Raw genomic sequence first — 19334 nt, forward strand, 5'->3', positions numbered from 1 at the left:
GATCTCCTTTGCTGCTTGATCTGATAACACTTTCAATTGTTCACATACCACATCATCGTTCAAAGTTAACTCAAGTATCCTTAATCGCCATTTTAATTGAGATCAGGATGGAACTCAGACATGCCAACTCAATGAAAGCCAGAATGTCAACAGTGTCTCTGAATAATACGGAGATGCCATCTTTTCCATAAAACACAAAACTGAGACCCCCTTTCAGGTGGCTGCACACAATTGTATAACCAACACTTCAGAGAAGAACAGAAACTCCTTTCCAGTGTCTTAACACCATACTTCAGGAAGATTGTGAAGTAATTAGAGAACTTAAGAACATACTCAACCATTCAGAAAGATTATGGTTGATCTGATTATGGCCTCAATTCCATTTTCCTATCTGCAGAAGAGACTTACAACAATTAGTTGTAAGAGTCAGTTGTGTTTATACGAACTCTCCAAATGTGCATCATGACTCCTGCATTTTCCACATACTCTAACACATTTTTTCCATATAATTAATTATCCAATGCCATCTTGAATGCCTCAATTGAACCTGCCTCCAGCACATCCCAGACTTAAACAATGCACGAGCAATTTTGTTTCACCTTGTATTTGTTTCATTTGCAAATCACTTTAAATCTGGACCCTTTTGCTTTTTTCCTGAGCAGGAACAGTTTATCTTTCTACATTATCCAATCCCCTTGTGATTTTGAAAACTTTCATCAGATGTGCTCTTAGCATTTTTTAAAATCCAAGCAGAACAGTTCCAATCTCTCCAAATTGTCATAACTGAAGTTTTTCATCTCTAGAATCATTCTTGTTAATCTCTTCAGCAGTGTCTCAAATGTGTTCACATCCTTCCTATGGTATGGTATCCAGACCTTAATGCAAACTAGTTGAGATTTGACAAGTGACTTATGTAAGTTCAGCATCAGCTCCTTGTGCTTTGTGCTCCCTGCCTGTATTAATAAAGCCCAGGATATTGTATGTTTTATTAACGGGAGGTGATGGCCTGGTGGCTGGACTATTGATCCAGATAATGTACCGAGGGACCTGAGTTCAAATCCCACTGTGGCAGATGGTGGAATTTGAATTCAACAAATAAAATCTATTTATTTAGAATTAAAAGTCTAATAATGACCATGAATCGATTGTCAGAAGACCCATCAATGCCTTTAGGGAAGGAAACTGCCATCCTTACCTAGTCTGGCCTAGATGTGACTCCAGACTCACAGTAATGTGGTTGACTCTTAAGTACCCTCTGGGTGATTAAAGAGAGGCAATAAATGCTGCCTAATCAGCGACACCCTTACCCTGTGAATGATTTTTTAAAAAACGCGCTCTCCACTTGTCACATATATACCCAGTTCCTTATGCACCTTTACCCCCTTTAGAATTGTACCCCTTACGTTATTTTATCTGTTCATATTCTTCCTACAGACTGTATCACCTCACACTTCTCTGCATTGAACCTCATTTTCCATATATCTGAACACTCCGCCACTTGTTTGTGTCCGTCTGAAGTTCTACACTGTCCTTCTCAATGTTTACAATGATTCCAAGTTTTGTATGATCTACAAACTTTGAAATTGTCCCCTGCACATCAAAATCTGGATCAATACTATATCATGCATAGTAAAGATCCCAATACTGACTCTTCCTAATGAATCCACCTTTTTATGATATGACTACTAACTCTATTCTGAATAACTGATTCTAGAACCTTCCCAATAATGAAGTCAAACTGATTCAAATTCAACTTGGTAAATATTGAGCAGCAATTCAGATGTCACGTGGTCATGAAAGGGGATTTGTGAAATGGACAGCTATCTGACAAGTGTGAAGTGATCCACTGTGGAAGAAACAACATGGAGAGGCAGCATAATCAAAATTTTAAGGGTCATGCAAGAGCAGAGTATTCTGCATTTGTGCATTCACAATTTTTTGAAGATAGTAGAGTAAATTGATAAGCTTGTTCAGAAAGCATTTGGGATACTAAGTAAATATTGATTGCAAAAACCAGGAAGTCTTTACCTTTGCAAACCTCTGGTTCAGCCCCAGTTGGAACTATTGTTACAATTCTGAACACTGGACTTTCGGAAAAATTATATAGTCTTAGTGATGAGGTGGAGGTGCTGGTGTTGGTCTGGGGTGGACAAAATAAAAAGTTACACAACACCAGGTTATAGTCCAACAGGTTTATTTAAAATCACAAAGTTTTGGAGCAACACTCCTTTGTCAGGTACAGTGAGAGAGGCCTCACCAAGACAGGGGGTTTCTCGGCAGAGAGATCAAAGTATCGTACAATTGGTGTAATGGAGTGAACAAACCTAAAATGACTGAGGGAGAACTCTTTTGGAAAAGAGATGCAAGTTTCAATTGATTAAGATGCAAATTCAGAATGTGTTTCAAGTCACTGCCCCAACATAATTATATTGTACAATTCAGTGTCAGACCTGAGAAGGTTGGGAAGTTGGTCAGATCTGATTCACTGGGACGTAGATACATTGGCAGAAACAAAGATGTCTTGTGGACACAGAGAATGAGAAATACCAGAATAAATTCAAGGGGATAACATCAAAATGTTAAACAGGAAACACAACTTAAACATCTTCACAGTTTGAGAAACGTCAATGACTTGCTGATTTTCCTTAAATATTTAGATTATTGTCATGAAACTGATTCCAAAGTGTTTCCATTTTATTTATTTTCACTTCTTTCCTCAATGTCTTGGGAACATTGATTAGTATGTTTTTGCAAAGTGACTCAGAAGTTTTTCTCTGGTAGGGAAGCACATCACTCATCAGATTACACATTCATAATCGCTCAGTTGGGATGAACTTCAAGCTTGAGTCAGAAGATGTTGACTTCAAATTTTATCCAAGGACCTAAGCACTTAGGGCATGATGTACAGTAGGAGGTGATAGCCTACAGTTGAGATAATAAACTGATATAATGTCTGTCTTTTCTGGCCGTGATGTGTTGGTGGATTTAAAAGAAGAGCAAGGAATTCTCTCATGTTCTGGTTAACTCTGGTCACTCAGCCAACACCAACAGAAAACAGGCTAACTATTTCATTTGCTACTTGTGAGTTGACATAGTTACTTACAGGGTGAAGAATTCACTGTCTCATTCTGCATGGCACATGTGGGGAAAACTGGGATATGAGCAAGCACAAGAATGTGTTGGGGACAGAGAGATGGACAAACATACGATCAGCAGGGTTGAGCACAGAATCATAAAATTGTTACAGCATAGAAAGAGGCTATTCTGTCCAACATGTTTGCGCTGACTCTCCAAAGGACCAATATACCTCGTGCTACCATCTGACTTCTTAGAATCATAGAATTCCTACAGTGCAAAAAGAGGCCATTCAGCCTAACCAGTCTGTACAGACTCACCAAAGAGCATGCCAATCACACATTTTTTTTACCGTGGCTAATCCACCTAGCATACACATCCCTGGACACTTCAGCATATCCAATATACCTATGCTGCATATCTTTGGACTGTGGGAGGAAACCAGAGCACCCAACAGAAACCTCAAGGAGACACAGGAAGAATGCACAGTCTCCATACAGAACCCAGGTCCATGCTATTGTGAGGCAGTAGGGCTAACCACTGTGCTACTCACTTATCTTTTTCTTGTTCAGCTTCAGGTTGATGGAGCAAACTCTGTACAGCAGTCATACTAGATTTTGAATAGAAACCAAAAGAACTGTGGATGCTGTAAATCAAATAAAAGCAGAAGTTGCTGGAAAAGTTCAGCAGGTCTGGCAGTCTGTGAAGAGAAATCAAAGTTAACATTTTGGGTCCGATGACGCTTCCTCAGAGCTGCTTCACTTGTCAGTAATCATCCTTTGCTTTGAAGGTAGTTATTATGACAAGGTAACACCCCCCCCCGGTTAATTTAAACCAGCAACACAGAGAAGATTTATCCCGTGCAGTAATTTGTGAAAATTTGAGAGGTCAAGAGCTATTTAAAGTAAAAATTAACAACTTTATAATTAACTAACAACTATTTACAACAACTTCCTCTAACCTATCTTTTACTTTCCTGTCTATAAAATAGTCTGATAAAACCTCCAAGTAAGATTTACCAAAAGTTCAAATTTCAAAATCAGGCAGCTGTCGAATCTTCCCTTTGTATTTTCCTCTGTAGATTTTCTTCTTCTTAGGGATTTCTGTTTCACAGGTCATTGATAGATAAAGGTACCTTTAAGAGAGCTGAATTTTGGGTAGTCTGTACATGTTGCTGGCTTGATAGTTTTCCCCCAACTGTTGAATTTGTTTAATATTTATACCCCAAAACATTGGATTGTTTCATTGATTTTAATATTGTCAATATACTAAATTCAAACTTGTTTGGAGGTTGGTATTTTGGGGTATAATATCAACTGATTGGCCAAATTTGAATTTGTTTTTTTGTCTCACTAGCTGCTGGACTAAATGTTACATTGTAAATTCTCCAGCACTCTGTGTGCTTGCTTAGTCCTTCACTCTCTTAAAAGTACAGTACACGTATACACTTTCACAACACCTGCCCCCTTACGAAAAAATGAACCATCATAATGAAAAGATGGCTTCACTTTTTTTCTATTCCTTAAACGCATTACCCTAACATACAGATACATTTAATCTAAGTTCACAGTAACTTCTTCCCAAACATTGGATAGATACATCCTATCAGTTAAAACCGTGATAACGCATCTGTGATTACATTTTCATGACCACGTGTATGATTTTTAAATTAAAAGTCTGTAACATAAGACTTCAATGAAATAGTCTCATATTCTTGTCTCGAAAGCATTCTAAGAATGTAAGAGGATTGTGATTCATGTACACAAGCATCTCCGACACATTGTTCATGACATGCACATTAAAATGTTGTAAGGCCAGTACCAAACTCAAACTCAATCGTGGAGTATTTCCTCTGCTGGATGTTGAGTTTCTTCAAAAAGTAACCAACTGGCAGTTCAATCTCATCCTCATCTTCCTGTAAGAGTACAGCTCCGACTCTAATGTCAATAGCATCGACGGCATCTTTAAAAGTTTTGAAAAGTTTGGTGTAGCTGAAACTGGTTTGGTGGTTAATATTGATTTCAAACAGTCGAATGCCTCCCGGCATTGTTCTGTCCACCAAAACTTTGTATTCTTCTTCAGCAAATCGTTTAAAGGTGCCATTATACTGCTGAAGTTTGGAACAAACTTCCGATAGAATCTGCTGAGTCCTAAGAACCAAAGCACCTCTTTCTTCGAATTGATCATGGAAATTCCTCGATGGTCTTCATCTTTGTGTTCCATACAGTCAACCTTCCATGACCATGTTATGTCCCAAGAACGCCATGTCTGCTTTTGCAAATTCAGTTTTATTTAAGTTTTGCTTCTCATAGTCATACAAAGAGCTCTGCCAACTGTACCATGTGATCTTTCCAGGTCTTACTAAAGATGACTATTTCGTCTAAATAGACTGCACAGTTTGTTAACCCAGCCATAACTCTGTTATGGGTCTTTGGAATGTAGCCAGTGCGTTCTTGATTCCAAAGGAAAATCACTTTAAATAGACGCAGAAATTTCTTTTGCTGTCTTGGCAAAAGGTACCTGCCACTAACCATGCATTAAGTCCAACTCTGTGATGTAACTTGCTTGTCCAACTTTGTCAATACAGTCCACCAATCTAGGAATTGAATATGAGTCCGATTTTGTAACGGCATTGACTATCTGATAATCCCCACAGAATTGTTGACTCCCATCCATTTTGGGAAGTAAGATGATCGGCGAACTCCACTCACTCTGGCTTGGTTCGATGATACCCTCGAGCATGGCCTCCACCTCCTTCTGGATCTATCTGGCTTTGAAAGGACTAAGCCATCAGAGGTGTTGTTTCATAGAAGCAGTATTCCCTATGTCTGCTTCATGTACAATAGCATTAGTCCTCCCCATCTGATTCTTACATATGTCCTTATACTGCAATAACAAATCTTTCACCTGCACTCTATGCTCATGAGACACACAGCTTACTAACCTATCTCACTCCTCAAGGACTTCTTCATTTTTTCATCTATTTTGAGGCACATCAAAATCCACATCATCTGGATTTGATTCCTCACTCTGCAGGGCAGTAACTAACACCAATTTCTTTGGTTCTTTCTCTCTTGTATAATATGGTTTCAAAACATCCACATAACATACCCAATACCTTTTATTTCTATCTGGCATTTTTACTAGATAGTTCACCTGTCTGAACTTTTTCTCAATTTGATCGGGACTGCTAAACCTAGCTTTGAAGGGATCTCCTATCACTGGTTACAGTACTAACACGTCATCCCCTCTGGAACACATCAGAGTGTCAGAACTTTTATCTACCACCTGCTTCATTCTACGCTGTGCCCTCTTTAGATGCTGCTTAGCTAACTCACCTACTCTATTTAATCTCTCCCTCACCTCCAATACATAATCTAAGTGTGAGATCTCCGACTTTGGTCCTGTCAATGTTTCTTTAATTTTAAAGGGTCCAAATATAACTCAAACTGAGGAGGTTTGTTTGGTGCATCTCTAATGGCAAACAGTACGAATGGGATCCCTTTATCCCAATCATTCGGTAATCCTGACAGTACGCTGTCAACATGGTCTTCAAGGTCTGATGCCACCCTTCTAAAGCTCGCTGGGATTCAGGATGATACGCATTGGATTTAAAGTGCTGCATGCCTAAGATATCCATAACCTCCTTAAACAGCGTAGCAGTAAAATTTGACCCTTGGTCCGATTAAATCTCTCTGGGTAGCCCACACTGTATGAAGAAAGCTAAACTCTTCTACTAACCTTGTTGCCTTGGTACTCATAATGGAATTGCCTCCGAAAATCTGGTAGACACTTCCATTATGGTTAACAAGTACTGGTTCCCACTTTTAGTTCTTGGGAGGAGACCTACACAATCAATTATAACCTGTGTGAAAGGTTCTTCAAATGTGGGAATTGGCAACAAAGATGCTGGTTTTACTACAGCCTGTGACTTACCTACCATTTGGCATGTATGACACATATGGCAAAAGTTAACCACACCCTTATGCATTCCAGGCCAATAAAAATGTTTTTGTACCATAGCCTGAGTCTTTCGTACCCCTAGGTGACCTGCTACAGGTAGTTCATGTGTTATCCATAACACTTCCTGTCTGTATGCTACCAGCAACACAATCTGGTGTACTTCGGCCCATTTCTCCTCTGCCATGGTCTCCATTTCCGTCTTAGGATTCTATCTTATAGCTAATAACCCTCTGGAATATTCTCTGCCTACTTTCTGGAGTATGCAACCACATACATATCTTTTATTGTCTTGTCTTACTGTTGCAAGCCTCTTAGTCTTTCAGGAGTAAACACTTTTGTCTGACCCTCTGCCTGTTCAGGTTTTTCCTGCACCAGTACGTCAAATAGGATGTCTGCTAACTGAACAATAGACAATAGGTGCAGGAGTAGGCCATTCAGCCCTTCGAGCCTGCACCGCCATTCAATATGATCATGGCTGATCATTCCTAGTCAGTATCCGCTCCCTGCCTTATCTCCATAACCCTTAATTCCACTATCTTTGAGAGCTCTATCCAACCTCAACTCCTTCATCTTTCTCTTTACTTTTTGCTTCGTGCTGTGACTTTTGATTGTGGGATCTGGTTACCACACAATCTGGGAAAATACCAGGATGTTTCTGTTTAAATCCCTCAGTGTCTTTGTCTTCCTTGGGCTTCTCCACAGCAAGGGGTGTTACTCTCACCTTGGATCCTACCAAACCATTCCCAAGAACAAACTGAATTCCTGGAATTGACACTGTCAATCACTCCGACTGTAACTTCCCCAGACTTGAGTCAGTACTCCAACCTTATCTTACATAGGAGATTGTTAAATTTCTGTCCATCTATCCCACAAATTACCACACTCCTGGGTTACAGATCAGAAAGACATATTCGCTTATCCCTCACTATCAACGATTGGTTAGATCTCTCAAAATTATCTTCTCCCCCTGTTCTTTCCAAGTAAAGTTTACCCACAGAGGTGAATTCTTTGTCGAGATCAGGTGCTAACTCCATACTCAGCCTGCTTAGGCTGTGCACTCTCCTGCAGCTCCTTGGCTCTTCTTGGGGTCTTTACTACCTTCACTAATGCCACGGGCTTAGCTTCTTTTACCATATCTCTTCCCACAGTGCGTTTCTTTAACAACCAGCACTGCGACTTTACATGTCTCACTTTACCACAGTGGAAACACCTGAGGTATTTCATCTCCTTTCCAGCCTGTTGGGCTTGTTTTCTTTCCTGTGGTAAATTCACCAATGCTGTCTACTCTTGGTTTTGGGGTGTAGGATCTCCCCTTCTCCCAACTTCTACCCATCACAGGACGAAATTCTGGCCGGACCCTTGTCTTAGGCACGAACGTGTTTTCATCTGCTAATTCTGCTGTTCTTCTCACTTCCTGTTCTTTCACGTGAATTCTTACCATCTCTGGAAGCGATTTTTTAAAAACTCCTCCAGCAGAATAATCTCTTGTAGAGCCTCAAGGGTCCTATCTATTTTCAAAGCACCCAACTATCCATCAAAATTACTATGTTTAATTTTTTTGATTTCAACATAAGTCTGACCTGGTTCCTCCTTTATGTTTCTGAACCACTGTCTATATGCCTCTGGTACCAATTCATAAGCACTTAAAATAGCTTGTTTGACCTCTTCATAATCTCTTGACCCCTCATCTGACAGCGCAGCAAATACGTCCCTAGCTCTGCCTCCCAGTTTAGTCTAGAATTAGTCCATCTGCCTCGCCAATTTTTCAATAAAGAAGGCTTCAACATCTTTCTCATCAAAATGTGGAAGAGTTTTGACATATTTGTATATCTCACTACCATCTCTTTTCATCTCCATCCTGCTGACGTGACTTTGCTTACTAAGTCGCAACTTCTCAAGTTCAAATTCTTTCTCTTTTTGTCTCTCCCTTCTTGTCTCTCTCCTTGCTGAACTAAAACCTTCTCTCCCTTTCTTTTTCCTCTCTCTCTTGCTCTCTTTTATTTATCTTTTAACTCCATTCTCCTCAATTATAATTTAAGTTTTCCTACCTCTCCTGCACTTGTCTGTTTCTCTAATACACCCAAGTGTTTAAGTAACTCCTTTACAATTTCAACTTTACTTTAGATATGGAGGTGCCAGTGTTAGGCTGGGGTGTACAAAGTTAAAAATCACACAACACCAGGTTATAATCCAACAAGTATATTTGAAAGCACTAGCTTTCGGAGCGCTGCTTCTTCATCAGGTAGTTTTGGCCTTTTGTCCTTGGTTAAACCCAAATCTAACTTCTTTGCTAATTCTAAAATTATGGTCTTTTTCTTTCCTTCTAAACTTCCTTGGCAAATTTGAGAATCATCTTCAAATACCAGACCTCTTCAGCAATTGTAAGTGCCATTTCTCTCTCTTTTAATTTAATCAGCAGCAAGTCACCGAAATTAAACAAATTGTCTCACATTTTTTAGTTAAAGATCTAGGATACTAATCTGTAAGTGTTTAAATCTGCTGGGAGTTGTGTTACCCCCAAATATATTCAAATGTGTCTAAACCAGTTCAAATCCTGACAGCGAGCCCCCAAACTGTTATGACACGGGTAAACCCCAATCCCACCCCCCCCTTACTTTAAATCAGCAACACAGAAAAGATTTATCCCATGCGGTAATCTGTGAAAATTTCAAAGCCAAGAACAATTTTAAAGCAAAATTAACAACTTTATTTCTTCAAGTATAACAGAGAATAATTAACTAACAACTATTTACAACTCCTTCCTCTAACCTACCTTCTATAATACTAATGCAATAAAACCCCCAAATAAGATTTTCAAAATCAGGCAGCTGTTGAATCTTCCCTTTGTACATTCCTCTGTAGATTTTCTTCTTCTTAGGAATTTCTGTTTCACAGGTCATTGACAGATAAAGGTACATTTCAGAGAGCTGTATTTCGGGTAGCCTGTACATGATGGTGGCTTAGGTAAAAACAATGACTGCAGATGCTGGAAACCAGATTCTGGATTAGTGGTGCTGGAAGACCACAGCAGTTCAGGCAGCATCCAAAGTGCAGCGAAATTGACATTTCAGGCAAAAGCCCTTCATCAGGAAAAAAGGCAGTGTCTGGATACCTGCAACAATCAACCACACCGCCCCGTGGCCCAACATTTCAACTCCCCCTCCCACTCTGCTGAGGACATAGAGGTCCTGGGCCTCCTTCACCGCCGCTCCCTCACCACCAGACGCCTGGAGGAAGAACGCCTCATCTTCCACCTCAGAACACTTCAACCCCAGGGTATCAATGTGGACTTCAACAGTTTCCTCACTTCCCCTTTCCCCACCTCACCCTAGTTCCAAACTTCCAGCTCAGCACTGTCCCCATGACTTGTCCGTTCTTGTCCTACCTGCCTATCTCTTTTTCCACCTATCCACTCCACCCTCTCCTCCCTGATGTATCACCTTCATCCCCTCCCCCACTCACCCATTGTACTCTATGTTACTTTCTCCCCCCCCCTCCTCTAGCTTATCTCTCCACACATAATGGTGGCTTGGCGGTTCTCCCCCAACTGTTCAATTTGTCTATACTTTTCAATATTTATACCCCAAAGCATCGGATCATTTCATTGGGTTTTAATATTGTCAATATGCTAAATTTGAATTTGATTGGAGGTTGGTATTTTGGGGTATAATTTAAACTGATTGGCCAAATTCAAATTTGATTTTTTTTTGTCTCATAGCAACTCAGCCAGTGCTAGTTGCTGGACCAAATATTACATTGCAAATTCTCCAGCACTCTCTATGCTTGCTAAATCCTTTACTCTCTTAAAGGTACAATACACTCCTACACCTTCATGGCAGTAATGAAAATTTTTGCATTTCAAGTTATGCCAGAATCCTGTTGATGGTTGTTATGCAGTATTAAGATCTTTTTGAAGCTTCAAACACTGAGCACTTTGGAGTCAATATTCTTACAGTTTTCCAGGTTTGTTTCATTGGCACCATACTGCGCATCTTTCAGCTTCTTGTTTACTCCCTTGTTTTCCAGCTCTTCTGTCTTGCCTTTCAGGCTGGCCATAAGTCAGAACTCAATCCTGTAACATGTTGTTATTCTCCTGCAAATTGCATCTGCAACGCTTAACTTGCAACTCCAGCTCTCAAGACAACATTCTGTCCTGTGCTGTGACTTTATTGAAACTGGCTGCAACTGGTGCTTCAGGTCACATAATTATAGCATGCTGGGATACACATTGGTGTAGATTGTGCTTCTATCCCAAACACTGATGGTTGATTACCTTGGTGTTTCAGTTCTTTGCTGGTGTACTAAAACCCAGATCAGAATTTACAAAGTGACAGAAGAAAGTACTCACTAACTGGGTGCAGCAACATTAACAATTATAATCTGGGACCCTGCATCTACTGGGATGAAGTAAGCATACTGTTGCTGTATGATTTTTTTTCAAGTAAGCAAGAGCTTATGCTGTGTCTGTACATGATATAGGAATGTGTGATGTCAACATGCACAGTGAAGAAAAACATGTATTCCAAGTTATCCCATTATCTACCTCTCCACAGCCAGTGGAGACAAGTTAAATGAAGCAGCTATTTTATGGGCAACAAATATTTCTTGATCATATACTTATAGGCTGTAGGAAAGCATCCAAGGAGCAGGAAAATCTACGTTTCAGGCATGAGCCCTTCTTCAGGCTCATGCCTGAAACGTCGATTCTCCTGCTCCTTGGATGCTGCCTGATCTGCTGCGCTTTTCCAGCAACACATTTTCAGCTCTGATCTCCAGCATCTGCAGTCCTCACTTTCTCCTAGACTGTAGGAAAGCCAAAGCATCATATCCCAGCATCAATTTCAGCCATGATGTACATAAGTTGGATTGATAAAAATAATTCCTAATTTTTCCTGATTCCTCAGATCAATGCAGGTAAGATAAATTCTAGAGTAACAACCTCTATAGACTACTCTGTATTGTCATTTTAACCACAGCCTAGTTTAGTTTAGAATTCTCTCTCTCCTCTTAGAGGTAAACAGTTGTGGGTTCAAGTCCATTCCAACTGTGGAGCACACCTTTGAAACTGACATAGTACTTTACTGAGGGGATACTGTAATATCACAGTTGCCACCTTTAAACTGTATTAGGTTTTAAGTTAGGGCCCATTTGTCCAACAAGTAGTTAGATACAAGAGCAAGGAATTCTCCTAATATTGTGGCAAATACTCCTCCTTCACTATCAAACAAACAATTAACGGATAATTTGTTTTTTGAGGAATCCTGTTGAATAAATTGAATCTCACCATTGCTTACCTGACAACCACTTCAAAAGAGAATTCATTGGAACTGAAGTGCTTGAGGACACAATAAACTGCTTCTCACATCATTCTCATTTCCTTAACTGTATCAGCTCTCACATACCTTTATTCTTGTCTTGAAATTCAGGAAAGCTCCTTTTTTAATTCACATTGAATCTGCCTACTTTTATACATCTATAAGATTTTACTTCATGGTAACAGAAATCAGTAGGAGATTTAAACTCAGTTTAAATATCCACAAAGTCAAAAACAAATTATAAAATAGGAACCCCTAGGTTCATTTGTGACCCAGGCTCAGTAGTATTGCAGTTGAGTAAAAAGTGTATCCAAGTCCTTCTAGAAAGACTAGAATGCAAAATATAGGTTGAGTTTCTAGTGCTATTAAGAAATGTTGTATCATTGCATCAATACTTTTCTCAATCTTCCTCATTGCACCTATGCTCTTCTATATCTTCCTCACTGCACCCTATATCCATGAAGCTTCCTAAAGAGTGGAGCTTCTCTACAGGATGAGCAAGAATCTGTTCAACTCAAGTTGCCTCAGTTCCAGATCCAAGACCACCCCAAACTCAGTCATCAAGCTGCAACATACATACAATATTCACATGTGCACATGCTGAGCTCTGAACTATCATCATCATATTCATGAAAATGCATGAGAAAACAGGCTTTAGGCTCAACATCTAGAAGAGATCAGTCCTCTATTAGGTTGCTCCCGCTGTCCAACAAGTCCCTTTCGCGAGGGAAGACATCTATGATGAAACTGAGCATTGTCTTCAAGTAGCCTTTGAAGACAAAGACCTCAAACCTGGCAACAACCTCATTGCCCTTCTGTATGTAATAAAGACATGAACAATGTTTAGCAGACATCTCAACTGTCTACGAAAAAAATCATCAATAATGCCCACACAAAATCTTGCAAATCCAAAAGCAGGATGGGCACTTCAACATCGGTATCCTTTCAGGACAACATTTCATTTGAGTCACTGGTATCTATTGGTAATTAGCAGTGATGAGCTGGCCACGTCAGATGTCCTTCACAAGACTCTCAAAACAAGTTAATTACTCTGAGCTCTGTTCCAGCAAACAGTAGAAGAAGGTAGAGAAAATGGTTCAAAGATGTCCCCAAAGACTCTCTGAATAAATGCAGAATCCCCATCAACTCATGGGAGTCTTTTGACCAAGGTTACCCAAACTGGAGAAGAATACCTGCAAAGGTACCAACCATCTCAAGCATCTCCAATAGGCCCAGGTGTAGCCTAAGTGCAAACAATAGGAGAATGTGGAAACCAAAGCATTCCCCCACTACCTCCTCAAACACCTCCCCCTAATGGCAGGAAGTGCAGATCTAACATTGAGCTGTTTATCTCAGGACTCACAACTCTGGAGTTATCATCCAATAAGGGGCTGCCTAAAAAAAGAATGTGAGTACTCTTGCAGCTGAGCAAGAAGGTTGTGTGTTCACGTCCACTCCATAGACTAGAGTGCAAAAACTAGGTAAATGATCCTATGTTAGAAGTGGCATCTTTCAAGTAGGACACTAAACCGAGATCCTGATTTCCCTTGCAGATCATAACAAAGTTGAAAAGTAGGAGGGGTGTCCTACCCAATATTCAGGACAATACTTGTCTATTCAAACACCACAAATCTCTCAGATTATCTGGATGTTGCTATATTTTTAATGGTAGTTCGTTATATAAAATTGGCTGTTGCATTTTCTACAGCTAAGTAAACTTAGAAGTATACCAGTAGTTGTAAACAGTTTTGTGTATGTTCTGAGATTGTGAAAAATGAGATATCAATTGTAAGTTTGATATTTTTCTTTCTTATGAAATAACAAAGATCAAAAGCATGGGTTTGTTAAATGTATTATCAATTTGTTCAGGAAACAGGACCCCACTAAAATGCTACTTGTCAGTTATAGTTCAATGGCCAAAAGCTACCTCTATGTGAACAGTTCCCCCTTGATAACCAAGTGGTGGTGGTTGGGGAGGGGGGGGGTGAGTAATTGTATTGACCATACTGCTGCTACTGTTTACTTTGGCTCAATAAGCACTTGCTAGACTCCGTGGGCTTTTACAATAATACAACATCTTTAATGGTCAATATTTTAGTGAATTACAACAGGTTTTGAACTCTCAGTTGTTAAGTTGCTTCTCTAGGAACAGAGGACTTGAAGATAATCCCCAGTTAATTTACACACAGCAAGAACCCACAAATAACAAGAGATAAATAACCATGATTGTTTTTGTAGACTTTGCAGAATAAATATCAACTAGGCGTCATTAAGGTTTAAAATAAAAGGATATTTGAGGAAATATATCAATAAAAAGCTTATGCATTTTCCTAAGCAGGCAGCTTCATTTCTCTGGAATAGCCATCAGCCTGAAAACAGGTGAGAAAATATTTCCTTCACCTATTTCAGATGACACTGAATTTGCAAGTCATTAGTCCAATGACCTGATAAAGGTACTACATTGAGAGGTTTACTAACAAACCAGCATTGATTTTCAGTCTGCATTTCGTATGGCTGCAGATTCTACTCTAAAGGTGGAACTTTGTGCTGTTCCCGGTAGCAGGAAGTAAGGTGAGCAAGGGTAATTAATAGCATGGGAGACCAGATCCCATGGCGGAATAGATTTTTGCAAGTTGATCTTGACAAGTGTCAAAAATCCCTTTTACTCACATGTTGATCTTATGCATGCTCATTCAAATGCCAACTCACTGAAATTAATTTTCAATTATTATTTATTCTTTTGTGGGATAAAAGTATCACTGGACCTACACTTGTAGTTCATCTCCAATTACCTTTGAACTCAGTAGCTAGGAAAAACCAGAGGGCACTGTAAGAGTCAGTTACATTGCTATGGGATTGGAGTGACATGTAGGCTGGACCGGGTAATATGGCAGATGTCACCCAAGTGACATAGCATCATAAATATAGACAGCATGGAAACAAATGCTTTGGTCCAATTCATCCATGCCAACCAGATATTCTAAACTGAACTAGTTCCATTTTCCAGCAAGTGGCCAATATCCCTCTAAGCCCTTCCTATTCAAGTACCCATCCACCAGCTGCTGTGTGAGCAAGTTGCCTCTCAGGACCTTTTAAATCTTTCTACCTCTCACCTCTCACTAACACCAGATGGCCATGGTGAAGTAGGCAGCATATGGGCTCCTGTGCCCAGGCTTGTCCTCTTTGTCTGCATGTTTTTTCTTTTTCTTTTCCTTCTACCCCTTCTTTTTCCTCACATTTACCTGACAAAGAGAGCTCTTCGGCAGGAGGCAGCTTCGATGAGCTCTAGAGTGGCAATGGCATCTTCAGAGGCAACATGGCTACAGAGTCGAATGGTTGACCGGTGAAGCAGGACTCTCACTTCCATGTGAAGTGGCCCCCTGGTGGCATTATGGCATGTCTGGAAGCCCAGAGCAGGACTCTGGCAGCAGCATGGCTTGGGCTGGAAAGTCTGAGTGGGACGTTGGTGGCAGCACAATGTCAGCTGGGAGGCCCAGAGCAATACTCTGGCAGTAGCATGCTGTAACCCTGGAGAAGGAGAAGTTGAATTTTCTTTAAGTTTTTTTTTCAATTTCATTCTAAGTTAATGCGAATGGCACCTATGTATGGGTGACAGTACACATTTTTCACTGTATTTTATATTGAATACACTTGATAATAAAGGATATTCTATATTCTGAAATCTATGCCCTCTAGTTTTGGACTAGATTACCCTGAGAAAGAGATCTTGGCTATTCACCCTAACCTTGCCTCTCATGATTTTATGAACCTCTATAAGGTCACCCCTCAACCTCCGACACTGCAGAGAAAAAAAGCCCCAGCCTCTCCCAATAGCTCAAACCTTCCAATCCCAGCAACATCCTTGTGAATCTTTTCTGAACCCTTTCAAGTTTCACAACATCTTTCTTATAGCAGGAAGACCAGAATTGAGCACAATATTCTAAAAGTGGCCTAGCCAATATCCTGTCAAGCCCACAACATGACATCCGAACTCCTATACTCAGTGCACTGACCGATGAAGACATGTGTGCAAAACATAAGACCATAAGACATAGCAGTGGAAATCAGACCATTCAGCCCATCAAATCTACACTGCCATTTAATCATGGCTGATGGGCATTTCAACTCCACTTACACCCACTCTCCCTATAGCCCTTAATTTCTTGCGAGATCAAGAATTTATCAATCTCTGCCTTGAAGACACTCAACGTCCCAGCCTCCACTGCAGTCTGTGGCAATGAATTCCACAGGCTCACCACTCTCTGGCTGAAGAAATGTCTCCTCATTTCCATTCTAATCTGACCCCCCTCTAATTCTATGGTTGTACCCACATATCCTACTCTCCCTGCCTAATGGAAACAACTTCCCAGCGCCCACCCTTTCTACGCCATGCATTATCTTGTAAGTTTCTATTAGATCTCCCTTCAACCTTCTAAATTCTAATGAATACAATCCCAAGATCCTCACCTGTTCATCATATGTTAGGCCTACCATTTCAGGGATCATCCGTGTGAATCTCTGCTAGACACGCTCCAGTGCCAGTATGTCCTTCCTGATGCGTGGGGCCCAAAATTGGACACAGTATTCTAAATGGGGCCCAACTAAAGCTTTATAAAGTGTCAGAAGCACTTCTCTGCTTTTATATTCTAACCCTCTTGTGATAAATGACAACATGACATTTGCTTTCTTAATCATGGACTCAGCCTACAAGTTAACCTTCAGAGAATCCTGGATGAGCATTCCTAGATCCCCTTGTACTTTGCTTTATGAATTTTCTTACTGTTTAGAAAATAGTCCATGCCTATATTCTTTTTTCCAAAGTGTAAGACCTCACATTTGCTCACGTTGAATTTCATCAGCATTTCCTGGACCACTCTCTGAAACTATCTAAATCTTTCTGCAACCTCCCCACTACCTGTCTGTCCACCTAACTTCATATCATTGGCAAACTTTGCCAGTGTGAGCCCAGTCCCTTCATCAAGATCATTAATATATAAAGTGACATGTGCAGTCCCAACACTGAACCCTGCGGGACACCACTCGTCACCAGCTGCTATTCTGAAAAAGAATCTTTTATCCCAACTCTCTGCCTTCTGTCAGACAGCCAATCCTCAATCCATGCTAGTAGCTCACCTCGAACACCATGGGCCCTCACCTTACTCAGCAGCCTCACGTGAGGCACCTTATCAAAGGCCTTTTGGAAGTCTAGATAGATACCATCCACTGGATTTCCCTGGTCTAACCTACATGTTACCTCTCTTTACTAAATCCATGCTGACTTGTTCTAATCCAACCCTGCACTTCCAAGAATTTAGAAATCTCATACTTAACTTGGATTCTAGAATTTTACCAACAACCAAGTCTAGGCTAATCGGCCTATAATTTTCCATCTTTTGTCTTGATCCTTTCTTGAACAAGGGGGTTACAACAGCGATTTTCCAATCATCTGGGATTTTCCCTGACTGCAGTGATTTTTGAAAGATGACAACCAATGCCTCCGCTATTTCCTCAGCCACCTCCCTCAGAACTCTAGGATGTAGCCCATTGGGGCTGGGAAATTTATCAACTTTTAGACCTTTTAGCTTTTCTAACACTTTCTCTTTTGTAATGGCTACTATACTCAACTCTGCTCCCTGACTCTCCTTAATTGTTGGCATATTACTCATGTCTTCCACTGTGAAGACTGACAGAAAGTACTGCCAGAGCTTTTCGAAGAATGGGTGGGAGATCCTAATTGGGCAAGAGTCAAAAATTCCGTCTCCTAACAGCAGGTCAAAGTTTTGATGTTAAGTTCTGGAACATTTTAGGTGGATCTGTTTTCTTGATCTTCATCGAAAGGAACCTTTTTTGCATTCCTATATGTCAGGAATAATCGTTAATACCCCGTCCTGCTGGAATTACATTTACATGTGCAATCTTGTTCAATAAAAATGGGAAACACCTGTTCATAAATCTAACCATATATTCTTGACATGTACCTGGCAGGGTAGACTACTTTTGCCAAGCTCCAGTGAATAAAAGCTTATTCACTAACTTGGTTCCCACATAACCAAGCTATTTCTTTGTGCAAACACTTGCAGTGTAAGGGGTGAAATCTGATCAGGTCAGCCAGCTTGAGCAGTCTCGGTCATATGTAACCTGTAGGGGATGAAGCCTCTCCATGTTGATCAGCTCTTGAGAAGTCACAATCATTTGTAGCCTGCCTCTTGTAGTTAAACAGTGGCAGAGTAAGGGGTGAAGCCTCTATGTGTTCAACAGTTCATAAGAAGTCTCAGTCATATATAATCTGCTCTCTTAGTTAAATGCTTTTATTGGTAGGACACCAGCTGGCCCAAGAGAGGTTCTCACATAGCAAACTTAACTAAGGCAGGCAAGCAGGATTCAACATAAAAGAGGAATCAACTTAAATGTTGGATTAACCTAAAAGAGAATCAGTTTAAAAAGGGGATTAATCAGAAAGGTTATCTGTGTGTGTGGAGGTGGCGTGGAGGGGTGGGGGGTGGGGGGGAACCGTTTAAAAGGAGATTTACAGAAAAGATGGATAGAAAGATGGGCTGGTTGGAAATGGAAGGTAAGGAATGTAATTTAAAGGGCATGATTGTCAGAGGCACTGGACACTGGGGAATGGATGGAGCAAACTAGGATGCAGAGGAGACAAAACTCATTGGGGGGAAAGGAAGGATGACAGCTGCACACTAAGGATGTGGAACAATTAGAGGTATTTAAGCATGATGGAAATGGAGTAAAGTGGTGGAACTGAATAGTCCCTGTCACCCATAAGCCAGCTTTAGAGATGATGTGTGGGCTTGGGGATGGATGTTGCAGACAGGGTACAGAGCAGGTTTGTCATTCACTGTTGTTGAGAGTGTCTGTTGGTATTTATAAATACGGGCTGCCTTTCAGGAGCTAAGATGGGATATGAGCAACTGTTCATCCATAATAAATTTAGCACAACATCAGGAACTTGGAGAATTCTTTGCT

The sequence above is a fragment of the Hemiscyllium ocellatum genome, chromosome 24, assembly GCF_020745735.1.
Source record: "Hemiscyllium ocellatum isolate sHemOce1 chromosome 24, sHemOce1.pat.X.cur, whole genome shotgun sequence".
NCBI classification, from domain to species: domain Eukaryota; kingdom Metazoa; phylum Chordata; class Chondrichthyes; order Orectolobiformes; family Hemiscylliidae; genus Hemiscyllium; species Hemiscyllium ocellatum.